We start from the raw sequence: 15461 nt of genomic DNA, 5'->3' as shown, positions 1-15461 counted from the left end.
TATCCATTATACAGGGGTAAGAAAAAAAAAAAACAAGATTTTGTTCATTATGGTCTTTAGATTCATTCGGGCAGGTGAACACAAATGCTTTTTCCAGCAGTGCATGATTAACCCAGAAGCCGGAGTGGCATCCTGGCAGCAAAGGCGTTTTGTTTTTTATGACCCACTTTTCAATCTTCTCATGCATGTTTCATTTTGTTCAACATTCTTATTAGCAAAGATCATCAATGCACGGGCTGCAGTTGGTTGAAGTTGAAGCCCATTCTATATTTTTTCCACCACTCTATCTTATTCAAAAATAATTAAGTGGAAGGGGCATCACTTATACCTTTGAGGTTACAGATGTTTCACTACTGTAACAAATGCTAAGGACAAAGATACAGAGGCTAGCACAGCAAGTCAATACTATTGCACCATATTGAAGGAAAATCTGGGGTTTCTTGGTAACAATGTGTATTATTTGCCTTTCACAATTTTTTTTTTCATTTTTTTTACCTCCACATGGTAAATTATTGATTTCTCAAAAGCATTTGAGACATTTGTAGTTAAAAAAATCATTTACAGTGGACAATGGTGAGGGTGGCAAAAGGAAGCAGAACGTGTACCAGGAGATGAACAAACCCCATTTCTCTGTATTTAGCTAATCTGAACCCTTAGACTGTAAAATATAGGATTTTCCTTAGATTATTTCTAAAGTCTAGATTTAAACAAATTAAATTCTCTAATGATAATTTCTATATCTTTATCACAACACATTATTGCTCAACTGGGAAGAAATAAAAAAAATGATAGCTTCAGAAATGTCTACTAATTATAAGGGACTATTAAAAGAACTTTTTGTATATTAACTCGTGTAAACCTCACAACAACCCTATTAGGTAAGTTCATTATTAGTACGTTTCACAGATTCAAAAACTGAAGTACAGTGTAATTTATCCAGGTTCACATTTGGGCAACGGCTAGGATACATCATGTGACTCCACAGTAAAAAGTGTCCTAAAGCTTTGCCACTGAAAGCGTGGCTGACAGTCTGGAAGCATCAGCATCAAAAGGGAGCTTGTTAGAAATGAAGCTTCTCTGGTTTACATATACCACAGTTTCTTTATCCACTCATTGGCTGATAGGCACCTACGTTGGTTCTATATCTTTGCAATTATGAATCGCACTGCTATAAACATGCATGTGCATGTCTTTTTCATATAAGGACTTCCTTTCCTTTGGGTAGATACCTAGTAATTAGATTGCTGGATTCAATGGTAGTTCTACTTTTAGTTCTTTAAGGATTCTACATACTGTTTTCCATAGTGGTTGTACTAGTTTACATTCCCACTAGCAGTGTAGAAGTGTTCCCTTTTCACCACATCCCTGCCAATATCTATTGGTTTTTGACTATTTAATTATACTACTCAGCCATAAAAAGGAAAGAAATAGTGTCTTTTGCAGCAACTTGGATGGAGCCAGAGTCCATTGTTCCAAGTGAACTGAGAACTAAGTGGATTAAATTCCTAACTCAGGAATGGAAAACTAAACAGTGTATGTTCTCACTTATAAGTGGGAGTTAAGCTATGAGGACACAAAAGCTTAAGAATGATATAGTGGACTTTGGGATTTTGAGGGGTGAGAATGATAGGGAGTGAGGGATAAAATAGTACATATTAGGTACAATGTACACTGCTTGGGTGATGGGTGCACCAAAATGTCAAAAATCACCACTAAAAAGTTTATACATTTAACAAAAAACCACTTGTACCTCAAAACTCATTGACATAGAAATTAAAAAAATAATAATAAAGAAATAAAGATTCTAAGTCCCTGTCCCTTCAGACCTACTTTCCAAGTAATTCACAGATATATTAAAGTTTGAGAAGCCCTGGTCTAAAGCACCAAACTTCATTGCCTTGACCTTCCATATTTTACTGCCTTCTAACAAACGTTCCAAGAACATGCACCAGAAAAAAAGGCTTCGTGTTTTATAGTCACCTTGAAATTATGTGTTCCTGCAAATTCAAGATAACTCTCAATATTGCATTAAATAATGAAGACAAATAATGATGGAAGTAATTTCCTGACCCTACTCAGTGATAGTTGGAGAAAGTGATATTTTTCAGATTTGTTTTGATTAGAGCTATCTTCAGTAATTCAAATTAAAAATCAATATTGGAACAAATTCCATTTATTGATATGAGCTGGGATCAATGTTTTCTGCATGAATCAGCAAATAACATTTTTTTATAAGATAGAATGCATTTTACACATAAGGTTTAATAAGGAAAAAAATCGGTTTTCTTCTTCATTCTTCTGAATTTGAATTAAAATATCACTTAAGTCTCTACTCAATGAAATATTGGGAATGAAATGCACATACCTAATCTACTACTATTAAACATCTACCAAAAACTTCATTTAGTATATTATCTAACTTCTTCAAAAACAGTGGTAAGTCTTGCAAAAATATAATAGTGTATTAAAGGGAATCATATTTTGATTATATGAGTTCATTTCTTGAAACATATTATTTTCAGTTACCAGTTAAGATAAACTTACCAATAGACCAGAAATATCTCCATATATATAAGGGGAACCATAAAATAGGTTTTTATTAAATTTCTTCTGAGAACTTAAAATCTATATTCAGCATCTTTAAAAAGAGGATCATATCAAGCAATAGAGACTCATCTCTAAAATAGCTGCTGTACAAAGCATTTAAATCAGGCTAATTCCCTCATAAGACAACATTTTAACATCTAAATATGTTTTGTAAAGATTGTTTTCTTTTTTTTTTTTTTTTTTTTTTTTTTTTTTTTTTTTGAGACGGAATCTCGCTCTGCCACCCAGGCTGGAGTGCAGTGGCCGGATCTCAGCTCACTGCAAGCTCCGCCTCCCGGGTTCACGCCATTCTCCTGCCTCAGCCTCCCGAGTAGCTGGGACTACAGGCGCCCGCCATCTCGCCCGGCTAGTTTTTTTGTATTTTTTAGTAGAGACAGGGTTTCACCGTGTCAGCCAGGATGGTCTCGATCTCCTGACCTCGTGATCCGCCCGTCTCGGCCTCCCAAAGTGCTGGGATTACAGGCTTGAGCCACCGCGCCCGGCCAAGATTGCTTTCTAATTAAGGTAAATTTTATTGAAATTTTCCATTTAGTCTTTGCCATATATCCTAAAATAAACTTATTCATACTTTTAATGAATATATTTGTATCTGCTTGTATGTGATTGTCACTATGGATAATATTTATACTTACTGAGGCTGAAGCAGTAGGATCACTTGAGCCCAGGGGCTTGATGCTGCAGCGAGCTATGATCATGCCACTACACTCTAGGCTGGGTGAAAGAGTGAGACGTCATCTCTAAAAAACAAACAAACATGGCCAGGCACGGTGGCTCACACCTGTAATCCCAGCACTTTGGGAGGGCAAGGAAGGTGGATCACCCTGAGGTCAGGAGTTCGAGACCAGCCTGACCAACATGGTGAAACCCCATCTCTACTAAATACAAAAAAATTAGCTGGGCGTAGTGGCGTATGCCTGTAATTCCAGCTACTTGGGAGGCTGAGGCAGGAGAATCACTTGAACCCAGGAGGCAGAGGTTACAGTGAGCCATGATTGTGCCACCGCACTCCAGCCTGGGCAACAAGAGTGAAACTCTGTCTCAAAATAATAATAATAATAATAATAATAATAATAATAATAATAAATATATATAAACAAAATATATATATTTATTATTAATCATGAAAAGTTTATACTGTTAATATTTTCCAAGGAAAATATGTCTAATGAACAACTTAGAGCTAGTATATTACTAAAAGTTGCTAATAGCCTTGTGTTAACTACTTTAACAAACCTGAATGATGTGGAAACTTATTTTGGAAGAAAGTTATTCAGAACACATAAAAGCAATATATTCAAGTATACAGAGGTCACAAGCCCAAGCATTATCTTTAAATATGTTTGATGTGTTTTACTCTTCTTGAATATTTCAGCATGGAAGCTGCACAAATGTATTGGGGGGAAAAAAGTCTAAGAACCTAAAACTAAAGTGCTCATAAGGTGAAAAAGAGAATTATATTATGCTTTAAAAGAAGAATGAACTTCAACTTCATGTTATTTTTCAAAGATATTCTTGACTGAACGAGTAGGGTGCTAATTGCCTGGTGCAGGTGAAAGAATATTGAGTGGTAAATCTTTAGCCATTAACTTCTGTGGCTTTCCCCAGTATTTCTTACCAAAGTTCTCTCTTGAAAACTCCTTATCTGAAAACAATATTGGCAAAACTAAACCCCATCCTCTAAAGCATCTATGGATTTTTGAATAACTCCAGGTTTTAACATGGATAATTAATATAAATACATTTGAGATTAAGGAAAAACAGCTCAATTTCTAAAATCAGTTAAGGACATGAACAGGCAATTCACACACTCACACACACACACACACACACACATCCCCTTAGATATACCTTAAAATAACCAATACGATTTTGTAAGCATACCCTAAATTACTTATAACTAAGAAACTGCACCTTAAAAAATTATAGTAATTTTTATTCAGTTTAGAAAATATTAGAAAGCCTACTATAGCTAGTGTTGGTAAGTATTGGTATAAATAAAAATATCAATTTTTTTGATGGGAGTGTAAATTGGTACTGTCTTTGTGAAAAAATATTTTAGTGTTATCAACTAAAATTAAATGCACATGTCCATTAATTCAGCAATTTTATTTCCATTAACGCACTCTACAAAAGATTGAAAACATATTTAACATTATATGTATAAATCAACAATGGCTGTTACTAATATTAAAAAGCTAGAATGAATGAGATAAATCTAAGTAAAATGATATATAAAAAAGTATTCAAGACATCACATTAAACAGAAAAGTCAATGTATATCAAATAGAATGATTTCACTGCTAATAAAATTATTATTAAGCTTTATATATGTATATCTATATATAGGTAGATAAAGATAGAAATAGATGCTCTTGACCCTGAACAACACAAGTTTGAACTGTGTGTGCCCATTTATCCTGGAATTTACTTCTGCCTCTGCCACCCTGAGACAGCAAGACCAATCCCTTGTCAGCGTACTCAATGTGAAGACGGTGAGGATGAAGACCTTCATGGTGATCCACCTCCACTTAATAAATAGTAAATATATTCTTTCTTATAATTTTCTTAGTAACATTTTCTTTCCTCTAGCTTAGTTTATTGTAAGAATACAACTTCTGATAAATATAACACATGAAATGTGTGTTAACAGACTGTTGATATAGGCTTCTGGGCAACAGTAGGGTATTCACAGTTGTTTCTGGGGAGTCAAAAGTTATACAGATTTTCAACTGCACGGGGAGGGGTATGTGTGTTTAGGTAACTCTAAAGCCCATGTTTTTCAAGGGTGTCAACTGTACATACTTGATTGTTTATAAAGTTTATTGAAACAAACACAAAATGAATTTAAAAGTGCTTACATTAGAGAGTAGGACTGCTGGAGTCAGACAACAGAGGACTTTGTTTCTTGCTCTATACCACTCTATTGCTTGATTTTTTGAAATATCCATATGGGGTATAAGAAAAACATGATAGAATAGTGATAAGTTTTACAAAATTTATGTGCACTCATAAACCCTTTCCCTACTTCCCTTATTAAAATCCTTTAATGATGCTGCAGTGCCATCAAGATAAAGACCTTGTAAATTAGTTTAAAAGAAGATGAATAATTCAATAGAAACTAAAGGGAATAACGCACATGAACAGGCAGTTACTGAAATAAATACACAAATAGATAATAAATGCAAAAATAGTTTAAGTCACTCTATTACCCCCAAAACAAAGTTAAATTGAAGAACACAAGCATGCCTTGGCATGATCTTCAAGGCACGTTTTCACAGCCAGATGTGTCACCTCCATCATCATCACATCAAGGTTCATGCAGCCGGTTATTTGTCTTCCTTCACTACACATGGTGCATCTTTGAAGTCACAGACCACAGACCCTGGCACCTCTTTTAGATTCCTTGCACATAGCAGGACAGTTAATAAATTATTTTTGAATTAATGATTTTTTAAATAGATTGCATAAAATGAATGGCAAAAGGAAAGATGCTCTTTATTTTGGAGAATGTTATTGAGAGGAAAACAATTCACGATTATGTCAAATTCTGATGTATTTCATGTTTTAGGAAGCGAAAACTTATTGCTCCTTGTTCAGTATCCACAAATTCTCATGTTATATCTCTAATTAAATAATGGCATATAAAGAGTACCTTTCTTCCTCCATTATATTGTGAGGTACTTAATAGCTAGGTCTTACTTGTTTCTATATCCCCAATGTCTGGTAAGACAACCATCAAATAAGAGATATTTATTTATATTTGCTGATAATACAGAAGTTATTAGGAAATAGTTTTTAGGCAGCTAGAAAGGGTAAAAGTTCTTCATGGAATTTTCCTTTAGCAAAAAGCAGCCTCTAAACCATTTCTTCTCTAATAGAAAGCAGCCTGATAAGTTAGGCATAGATATGCAAACTAGAAGCTCTTATATGCAAATGCTGGCAGCTGTATATGGAAGCCAGGTACATTCAATACGTAACTGGTGTCTCCTGCCCTCTTTTTCTAGTCGCTACTTGTGCCAGGTGTCATGGCAGCCTCCAGATAAACCCACGTGTACAGGCCTCATGGCGACCAGCCAGGTGGAGGCTACATTCTTATAATAAAAGACCAGGGTGGGAGGGCCAGTCTTTTCGCTGGCTATGTAAATGACACACCTGGTGGATCCAATCCCCGAACCCTATGTAAATCAATCACCTCCTCAAGCCCCTGTACAAAATTGATTGCCTTCCACCACAAAGAGGAGACCCTCCTTTGGGTGACCTACTTTCTCAATATGAGGAAGCCTTTTTTATCTCTCTTCTTTTTCTATTAAACTTTCTGCTTCTAAAACCCACTCCCGTGTGCATCAATGTCCAGAATTCTTTCTCGACTGAGACCAAGAACCAGGATGTATACCCCAGACAACAGAGTCGTTTCACTAAGTTGAACAGAATTATACAAAAGCCTCTCCTAAATTCAAAAAGGCCAACAAAAGTATTAATTGAACATTCATTCACCTCAGTGTTTCAATAGCATAGTAATTACTTTGGTTACTTTAAGGTATTATTCTTAAGATATGGCACTTAAGGTGTATTAATCATATATACAATCTGTGATATTTCATATAATAAAATTATTTTATGTAACTTAGAGAATAATTTTACTTTTTAATAACTAGAAGTTTATAGCTACTGAGTCCTTAATAACATGATATAGGTGAGAATCATTTGATTAAATTTTTAAGGTCATAAACTTCATATTTCATGTTGCTCTATGGAAGAGCAAGTATTTTTGACAATTCATTTCATAATTTGATTTTAACTAATGCATCAATCCAAAAAGTGTGTTAGTGAACCCAGCAATAATAGCAAGGATTCATGTAGCTATCATCAGTGGATTGGTATTTCTAAGCACTTGACACCTATTGATTTTTTGGGGTGTGGGGAGTCTCACTCTTGTCACCCAGGTTGGAATACAGTGGCACAATCTCAGCTCACTGCAACCCCTGCCTCCCTGTTCAAACGACTGTCCTCCGTCAGCCTCTTGTGTAGCTGGGACTACAGGCACATGCCAGCATACTGGCTGATTTTTTTTTTTTTTTTTTTTTGTAGAGATGAGGTTTCACCACCTTGGCCAGGATGGTCTCGAACTCCTGACCTGAAGTGATAAAACCGCCTCAGCTTCTCAAAGTGCTGGGATTACAGGTGTGAGTCCTCTTATCTAGCCCCTATTGACTTTTATCATCTCAATTTTATAAATGGGGAACTGAATCCAAAAGAGGTTCAATAAGTAGCTAAAGTTTACAGAGCTAGTAAATGGCAAAATCCAAATGTGAATCTAGGAACTTTGACTCTGGAGTCCATACTCTTCATCACTGCACAAGATTTTCTCCTTAAAAGCCTAGGTAGCAAAGAGTTCTTATAATGCCAGGAATATGTAGTATGTGACATTATGCAGTGTTCCAAGTTGGCCACATTTAGACAGGTTGTCAGTGCATGCAACACACACACACACACACACACACACACACACACACACACAGACAAACAGTATGTCAGGAGATGCATCAGTTTTGTTCCCCTTCCCCCACCATAGCATTGTCATCATATACCCACATAGGATTCTGCCGAATATTAAAATCAAGACAGAATGCTAGGTTAGAGAGTATAATAAACATGCCCACTACTGCTTGCTGTTTGGTCATTGGCATCAATCACCCAGAAACTTGTTAGCAATGAAGAATATCAGGTCCAACCCCAAACCACCTGAATCAGAATTTTTATGTAGACAAAATTCTCAGTGTTGGGACACAGTTCTCCATGGGTATCTCATACTTCTTCATGTCCTCTGAAAGAAGGCATTGACAGCTTTTGTTTTCAAGGATGTTTGTATAGCAAATGGTCTCAAAAGAAAGACGACGTGGTATCTCACTGAAAAGCAGACAACAGATTCGTTTGCTGACCAAGGTAATAAAAATAATGTTTCCCATTGGAGGAAAGGTAGAGAAGAGCTGTATGCAACTTTTTTTAAAGATTGGACTTTCCCATATTTGAAGTTCCTCAACAGTGATACAAACCCACTGCATATTCAGCATGTACTTGAGGAGTAAGGGGAAACAATGGTAACGTAAGCCTTATTCTGTCTTCTGTGTCATGAGTAATAGGTTCTCTCTGGACCACAAACTTCATGTGTTCTGCCAAAATACATGAAACTGTGGGAGGCTAACTTAGTTTGCAGGTAAGGGAAAATCTCAATCTCCATTCTTGTTGACAACTGGTGATTTGTATTCACATTAAAGTTTGAGAAGCCCTCAGGCTACTTCATTTCAAATGAGCAAATAAATAAGCATGAGAGAGACGTATTTAAATGCAAACCTGTATAGGTACTGTTTTCAAAAAGAGCTCCACATGTTCGGACTTGCTGACACAAGGAGGAGGTAGTGATACAGTTGGATAGTCAGTTCTTCCAAAAGAAAAGTGTTTTTTGGGGGAAAAAAAAAAAAAAAAAGAAACCTACTACTTCAAGTTGTCCACCACAAGCATAAATTCACAACTTAAAAAAATATATATAAGTTCTTGGATTTGGGGTACTAGGTACATGGTCTGAAGTAAGAATTGTGCATTAAGAACCATTCATGTCCAATAGCCACTCCCTATTCACTGGAAGAAACATGATAGCCACATACACTTACACTTACCTGTGTACAACTTTTCATTAAGGAAAGATTTTGGATTGAAGAAAAGATGCGAAAGAAAAACATTTATTTTCAAAGCAAATTATTTAATTTTGCTTCAAAACACTACTGCCATGTTGTGGCTTGTCTGAAAGAATTCAGGTGTCAAAATGCAATGTGATAATGTACCCCAAGAATAATCATTTGATTAAGATGTTTTTATAAGTCTTATTCTCTTCTTCTACCATCATGTTTCAGCTTTATAATTACAAGTCCATTTGGAGTTTCATATCTGGTCTCTTAATTACAATAACTCTCATAAAAAATTGTTCTTAACTTGTTTCATTTTCTAGAGTTTATATGCTATATATATAGCACTGATATTGAGTATGACACAGAATTCAATATAAAATATTTGCTTTAAATTAAAAATATTACCTATTTTACACTTGTACTGTGGTTCGCAATTTTGGCTACATGTTCAAAATGCTTGGGAAGATTTAAAAAGCCTGATGATGCCCAGACCACACCCCAGATTAATTACCTCAGAATTTCCTGTGGTCCAAGCATCAGAACATTTTTTACTTTTCTCATTGATTCCAACATGCAGCTCAATGAAAACCACCACAGTAGAATGAAAACTACCACAGTTACAGAAACATAGTAGGATAGAAGGAACAAGTTCTAGTATCCAATAGTACAGTAGAAAATTTTAACAAAAACTTATTCTATCTCCAAAATAGCTAGAACAGAAGAATTGTGAAATCTCCAACATAAAGAAAAGGTAAATGTCTGAAGCGATGGATACTGCAATTACCCTGATGTGATCATTACACATTGCATACATGTATCAAAATATCACAAATATGCCAACAATATGTACAACTAGGATTCATCTATAAGAATACTACATAAAACGTGATTGGGAATGAAAAATGCTTTTTCAAGAAGAGGCTGAAACTTAACACTACTAAAATTCATATGGACAGTCTGAAACACTGTATTTTAATGTTCAAGGCCGGCAGTGAGAGTTGTTTTAACAGAAATACAAACCAGGTGCATTTCAATTATAAGAAACGAAGCCACCTGCTGCTACGCTCGCCAGTTCCCTTATCTGGGCCAAATAGTCCCTACCTGCTGAGTTAATTCTAAATTAGACCTCAAGATAGATTTTGTTGTTGTTGTTGTTCTGAGCAAGAAGAACCCAGACCAGGAGGTCGGGATGCTGTGTAACAACAGTGGTTGTGACCTCATGTTAGCTTTGAGCCTAAGTTCTGTGTCTAAGTTCTTCCCTCAAAAATAAGACTATGTAACTCCTCCTAGCAGTCTGTCTTATTCCTGTGGTTCTCCTAAACCTAAAATACTATCCATGGGCAGAAGCCTTCCTTCCCAAGGTCAACCCCATTGGCCTCGTGCTTGCCAGTTTCACCTCATAATGTTTACAAATGTATCACTTGTAACATTGCAATATAAGAATTTGTAACAAATTCACATATTTTAAATCCAAGCACTCAAATATATTTAAATTGCAACTTCCTTTATTTATCTTTTCCTGTTCTGCTCCATTAGAAAATATTGAGATCTTAGTAAGTTTCAGGTGAATTCAGTTATTATTGATCGATTCAGTTTTTTTCTTCCTTACTTTTCACTAGGATGATATTTAGATTCCAGAGGCTTATACAATGACTGAATTGGGAAGAATATGGGGAGAGAGGTGAATTGTTCTGTCATACCATTTTAAAGGGTTATTGATAGGATCGAGATAAGGTATGTAAAACAATAGCATCTTTTCTAATGCATGATGGATGCTCTGTAAAGAGAAACATCGTTTTCTAAACTTAGTTAATTCTTATTTAGACAGAAATAAGAAAATTCTTTGAAGTTTTTCTTCCCATATTCCTGATTCCACACATAAATGGGTGGCTTCACCATCACTTTCCACCTTTCTAGATGTATTCGAAATAAATCTTTCCACACTCCTCCTTTCTCCTGAAAGGAGGGACTTCCCTGATAAAGAAGACTGGATGGAGCCTCACTTCCATTAGTGCACAATTTTGGACTAGACAGGGTGATTGAGTTGGAGGAGATTTGCTGGGAGGAGGCTGGTCCCTTGAGTTTCTGTCTCATAACCTACTGCTTACCTTAGGAATCTCCATCAGGACTTTTATCTGTTCCCAACTCCTGCCTATGATGAAGTAGGTTCCCCAACTTGGAGGGAATTGCATCTTTCTGAGAAGATAAAATCAATTCCAGGTGGAATATGGTTCAATCTACTTTACTCAGTCCATCATTTATTTTCACCCTGAATACTCTACATCGTTATGAGTTTTTATTATTGTTATTATAAATTTCACATGCTCATGATAATCCAAGTGGATTACCTACTGAAAAATTGGAAGGAAAAGCAGAAAGAGAAAAGAATATGATTGAGAAGCACTAAAAGCACTTAGCAGAAAAAAAACATTTTTTTTCCTGCTAAAAATGCTGAGGGATGCCTCCTGCAAGAAGATGAAGTAAATTTTCTAATTCTCTGAAGTGTCAAAGTTCTAAGATAAGTCAGGCTGTTCCTGTCCAAAATTCCTGTAAGGGGAATTTATAGCCTGACTTGTTTACCCTGAGAACAGATTTCAGATAAACCCTTAGGAACAGAGACAAAAGAGAAGAAAGAAAATGGTGGTTAGAGAAATGGATATCAGAGGTTCACAGAAAGGGATGGAGCTGTTTGTGGGTGGTAGTCACAAAGTTTCCAGAGGGCCAGGGATGGGTCTGGGGCATACAGCAAAGAGTCACACGCTCCAGAGACCAGAAAGGGAGTAATGTAGGCAACTCCACTTGGGATTAATGCAAATAAGTTAGAGAGACTAAATGCTACTCAGGAAAGACAGCATCGAGGGTACGGGGTATTGGCAAAGAGCGCTCTACTGGCAATCCAGAGACCTGAAACTTAGATTCAGCTTTGATTCACAAAATCTCTCTGTATGTAAATCTCTCTTCATCTTTAAAATATAAGGAGATAGACACTATTTTTTAGAGATTTTAAAAAAAATTTCAATCTTTTCTTATAGAGTCAAGGTTTCCTTCTGTTGCCCAGGCTGGAGTGCACTGGCACAGTCATAACTCACTGCAGCCTTGGACTCCTGGGCTCAAGCGATCCTTCCACCTCAGCCTCCCAAAGAGCTGGGACTACAGGCATACACCACCACTCCTGGCTAACTTTCAAAACAACTTTTTAGAGACAATGTCTTGCTATGTTTCTCAGGCATTTTTTTCAGGTTTTTCTCCAGCTCTGGCATTCTACAATGCTCTGAATAGTTGGTAGTTCTAAGTCTAAATTTCTTCCTTTGGTACCTGAAAGTACACCAGTGTGGCTTCCAAAGGTCTCTCCTCTTTTGACAAAAAAGAGGTGTGAACTCAGATCATCTCTGTGAGTTGGAATGTAGTAAAAATAGGAGAAAGATCCAATAGATTCCCCCAAGCCAAAAAAGAAAAAGAAAAGAAAAAGAGGAATGAGATGGAACCCGAATATATTGTTTTATAAAATAATGCACACAACTTTCTTTAAAATGAAATATTTTCTATAGAAAGATAATCTAAACCTCCATCAAGAGGACAGCAAAATAAAGGGGCAGGGCCTGGAGGATGGAGGTGCCATAATCATTAGTTATCACAACAGTACTAGTGAAAGTTAATATGAGCTCCTGAAGCAACTATGAATAATGGAAAACATTTCAGTGGTCAGAGTCAGCCAGGTTGGTTCTAAAGGTTCTAACTTCCCTCAGAAGTTTCAGCATCTACAAAACTTTCAGAAAATCATACTAAAAACATAGCAGAAATCTGTCACTGTAACTCAAGTTTCTCCCTGAATAGCTAAGGGACGCAGCATATTTTCCCTTTTTCTAAGGTGACAAGACTCTTCAATGAAAATATCAAGAGATGCCTATTCAGAATTTTATTCCAGGAATATTCACAGACTTGGCAGTTTGCTCCTAAAAATAAAAGCAAATAAATAAATAATTAATTAGAAAAGGAAAACCTTCTTCAGAGTTTCTCTGAAACAGGAAAGGAAACTTTTTTATTTAATTTGGTATGTCCTTGCTTTCTGCAAATGCATAGGTTTATCATTAGAACCAAAGGAGATTCTAAATTGAAAGCTCTCAGTCTTAGTAGGCTGAAACTTTTTCTCTTGACAGTGAGAACCAAGAGAGGACACCTGCACATTATCTCCATGCTATTCATTGTATAGCCTCAAATGAAACTGTTTTGAAATGCAAATTCTTGTTTGGTATCTTTCTCTGGCACATATTATTTAAATTTTCAAAAAAGCAAAAAGGAAGACTTATTAAAATTAAAAAGTGTTGCATATCTGCTTCCTTTCTGGGCATAGGATTCCAAGCTTCTATAGCTGAAAATCTTCAACCGTTATTAAGATTCTTGCTTATGCATGAATTGATCAGTAACTAAGTTACAGGGATAGAAAAATATCTTCAGCCTGGATGAGCCACTCCACCAGGTTGCACAGATGCATGTGCTATCCCTACTGATGGTCAGGCAAGACCCACAGGGCTATTTACACTTTCCTTTGAAAGTATTCCATGCTCAGAAATCCCTTTCCTAAAATTTATATTAAAACAGACAGTTATGCTTACTTGATTGAGGATAGAATTTCTTATGATTATTATTTCTGAGCCCACTGCCAACTTTGACAAACACGTTCATTTACCAGAGATAATAATGTGTGATTTTCTCTTTTAATGAAAGATAAATAATTTGGCAGTCTTGGCTTCATGTACTTTTCTATTTCAATACACTTCATTGTATGGTGTGGTGTCCTTCATTCTTGAATGAGTTGGTGTGCAGAATGAAAGTGCTTTCTTTAGATCAATTGTGCTATTTTCTGTAAGGCACTGCTATTCATATGACAGGTTTACAAAAGACCATTAAAGGCTGATATTATGTTAGGTTCTGCTCATAATGATGTATTTCTTTGTTTATAACTTACATAATTCGCTGTAGTGACAAAGCTTCATCAAATTGGAACAAAAGAAATAGGAAGTACATTTCTGGGACTCTAAATAGAACAAACAAGCTTTGACCAACTCTACTTTTTATTGTGTTTCTTTGAATTAATGCAGAAGCTGTGTTCCCACATCTCAACGTAAGAATAGCAGTTATTTTTGGTTTTATTATCTAAGATGGTATGTATGTATATGTATGTGTATACACACACACACACACACGCTTAATATTTTAAAGGTAAAGCCCATATAGGAAAATTGCAGGAGTATACGGCTCCAACCTATTGGATATCTCCTATCACAAACTCCTGATTAAATTTGAATTCATACTGGATTCTCTACAATATAAAATATTTGCATTTAGTCTCAAGAGATAGAAATTGAACTAGAAGGCAGATATGCAGCAGATCATCCAATCCACTTCTTTCTACATATCATACTGTCTAAAAGAACTTGCTTTAATGATAGAAATGTTCTATATCTGCCCCATTCAGTTTGGTAGTCACTAGCCTCATGTGACAATTAAGCACTTGACACGTAGCTAGTGCTACTGAACAACTGCATTTTAAATATTATTTAGTTTTGATTTTATTAAATTTAAGTAGCTATCTATGGCTAATGGCTGTTGTATCAGACAGCATAGCTTTGTAATAATGAAAGTGGTAGAAGGAGGTCTGCCAATCTGCTCCACTCCGAGGACCACCAGTCACCTCTCCTGTCTCACTCTAGGTCCATTGCTCCTGAAGTTGTACATGCACAGTCTATAGCCTTGCATGATGATCTGCAGAGGGTTCTATAACTGGAGGGAAAGGGGAGGATATCTCACTTTCCTCCTCCATCAGGAAATTAGGACTAAACTCATTAGGCTCACAGCCAACACCCTGGAAATCTTTAAATCTCCTCCATCCCACTCCACTGTGAAGCTCAAGTTACATTTGGATCTCTTCAATGTTACTATACCACTTCCTTCTACCACCTCCTCCTTTAAGTATGTACATTTAAATCACACTTTGACTACAGTTTGGTTACTAAGAGAATAGGGTGGGAGGCAAGAGTGCTTTCACAACAATCTGCTCTACATCAAAGGTAGACACATTTTAAAAATGCAAACCATACTCATGTTCAACTTCATAATCTGATCTTGGCTTGTATACTTAATAGGAATGTCAGAATGCCTATTCTGACATGA

The sequence above is a fragment of the Macaca fascicularis genome, chromosome 6 (genome assembly GCF_037993035.2).
Source record: "Macaca fascicularis isolate 582-1 chromosome 6, T2T-MFA8v1.1".
Classification (NCBI taxonomy): domain Eukaryota; kingdom Metazoa; phylum Chordata; class Mammalia; order Primates; family Cercopithecidae; genus Macaca; species Macaca fascicularis.
Note: the sequence above shows the minus strand (reverse complement) of the source record.